Genomic DNA, 2,914 nt, shown 5'->3' on the forward strand with positions numbered 1-2,914 from the left:
GGGTGGGGGGGGAAGCGAGGAGGAGGCGCCGCGCGCGCTGGCGCAGCCCCAAACCCGGGGTCTCCCAGGCAGCTCCGCAAGGGTTATCGCCTCGCCCCGCCCGCCGGGCTGCCCGCGCGCGCGCGCTCCCGCCCCGCCGTCCCCTCCCTCCCCCGCGCGCCCCGCGGAGCACCGCCCCCTCCCGCCGAGGCGGGCGCACGCGGGGCTCGCGCACGCGTAGACTGCGCGCTGCCGAGAGGGGAGGCGGCGGCGGCGGGACGCGCCGAGGCGGGGGTCGGCGGGGCGCTCCCGGCGTCATCCGCACCTCCTTTGCACCTGTGCGGAAACCGCTCAGAAAGAAGGAAAAAAATAAAATAAAAATAGTGGAAAAAGGCGGTGCGTGACGGAGCGCCGCGCCGGGCGGGACACGATTGGGTGAGCGGCCGTTCCCACGGTGCGCAGGTGGCACAAAGGGGAGCGCCGCGGCCGGAGGCGGGGAGTCCCGGCCCGCGGCGGGGGACGGAGAAGACAAAGCCACGCAGACAAAGGGAGGGGAGAGCGGCGCTTTGTGTGGCTGCCGGCCAGCCCGCAGCCCGGCATCCAGCCCACGGCGGCCAACGGGGAGGCGGCGCGCTCCGGCCCCTCAGGAGCGCGACCGGGAGCCGCCCCGCCTCAGGAGGGCACCGGTCCGTCCGCCTCAGGCGGCTGTCCCCGCATCACCGCATCGCCTCGGGCTCTCCTTCAACCCCCTCGGGCGGACTCTTCCGCCCGCTCCTCCAACGGGCGTTCCTCAGAGCCGGGAGCTCCCCGAGAGGAGCCCCGCGGGCACCGCCGCTATTCGTAGAGGCGAAGCCGTGAAATGAGGCGTCATCGAGCCCCTCAGAGCGTGTGCTCATTTCGCGTTTTACTTCCTAATGTTCCTCTAATGTTCCTAACGCCGACACGGAAAGCACATCTAGCCACGTTTAGGGCGTTGTCAGATGTACGTCCCTGATGTGGGAGCCTCCTGAATTGCAGTTCCCGACAGCCCTAGCTCGCAAACCTTACAGAAGCCAACCCCGTAAACTCTGCCAGACCTGCAACTCCAGAGAAAGACAAAATACAGGCAGGAAGGCACGCTAGGTGTTACTCATTTCCTCCAAGGCATCGCATCGACAAAGAACTACTGCCTCATAGCCCAGCCCGTCACATTCAGCATCTCCAGTATATCAAACCCCCTCAAAACCATACAGAGCAGCAAGCAGAAACAGCAGACAAATTCACTGTCATGAGATATTCACAAGCTGCTGTGTACGTATACAAAACAAAGCTGCTATCCAGCGATACAGGAGCAAAATCTCTTCAAGCTCTTGATGCCACAGGAACTCATTAAAACCTTTACCACTCCACACATTAAAACAAACAAACAAACCTGTCCAAAATAAACCTGTCTGAAAACATTCAGTAAAAAAAATATTTTTTTTTAGTGAAAAGTTGCTGTGCTGTTAATCATATACCGAAAAGGAGCTTATAAGCAGGAGGGAGAACAACTTTACAAGATCTGATAGGTGATAGGTGAAGGGGGAATGGTTGTAAGCTAAAGCAGGATAGATTTCAGTTAGATTTTAGGAAGGAATATTTTACTCAGAAGGCAGTGAGGCACTGGCACAGCTGCCCAGAGCTGTGGATACCCCATCCCTGAGGGTCTTACAGGCCAGGCTGGATGGCACCTGGGCAGTCTAAGCTGGTTGGGGTCAGCCTTGCTCACAGCAAGGGGTTGGAAATGGTCCCTTTCAACCCAAGGCATTCTGTGATTTCATTACATTCTTTATAAAAATATTTTGTGCCCTTCAGAAAGGAAGAGCTTTTAAAAAGACAGCTTTCAGATTGGTAATACTGATAGGTACCTACAAAAACAAACTGATAGACCATTTTTTTCCACTAATACTGCATCCAAGCATTTTATTGTCAGATGTTTCCAGAAGCTGAGGTGTTTACACATGTGAGCCAGAGGCATATCTGTATCTCATAAATGGATTAATTCACTGAATGGACTAGTAAAATTTTCTGACAGTGGAGCTGACTAACTACAAATGGCAGACTGCTGAGAAAGAAATGCACATTGTCAGGATCATTTTAGAGGAAAAACACACCTTTATGCTTTTTCCTTTTCCTTCTTAAAATGGAAATTTAAAAATGGCTAGGACAAGCACAGATTTGCACCCCTTCTTAAAATCCCAGCTGACCAAGAGCCAGTTACAGCTACTTGACTGGGTGATTTTTTTTTATTATTTCTATTTATTTTTTTTTTTTAACACAGAATGAGAAAGAGTCTGACAGGCAGTTCCTATAAATATAGCCCAAGTATTGGGCTCAGTATCACTAGGATGAAGACTTTGACTTCTCACTATACACAGATTGTGAGATCTCCTAACTGTTACTGAGATACAAGCTCCCCGTCCTTGCTTCTAGAGCAACTGCAACTGCAGCAGAGCTCCTCTGAAGTCACAGCTGGAGAGCTGACCCTCCCCAGTACTGCAACCAGTGACCATAAGGGGGTCAAATACAGAGTTGTATGCATGAAGCATTGAAAAATAAACTTGACCTGACCATATGATTAAAACTATTTTTTGGCTTTTAGCTACTGAAAAACCCAGGAGACTCAGCTGCAGTGGGTTTCTTGCCTTCAGCTTCTACAGTGCTTATTAAGATGGCACAACATTATCTTCTGCGCGCACACAAAATTGAGGCTTATCCAAATAATTGTTTAAAAGCAAGCTCCAGAATACACTGGCTACAATTAGAGGGGTCAACCACCAGTCATACAGCAAATATCACTCCTAATAAGTGATACGTTGTAAGTCGCCTGTTCTACACCTGTCAATGAAGACACTCTTGGAGAACTTTCTGATTTAATGTGTGTGTGTGTGTGTGTTTGTGTGTGTGTATGTATATG

This window comes from Centrocercus urophasianus, unplaced genomic scaffold, assembly GCF_019232065.1.
Source record: "Centrocercus urophasianus isolate 14NV4802_14NV808 unplaced genomic scaffold, USGS_Curo_1.0 seq_10, whole genome shotgun sequence".
NCBI lineage: Eukaryota > Metazoa > Chordata > Aves > Galliformes > Phasianidae > Centrocercus > Centrocercus urophasianus.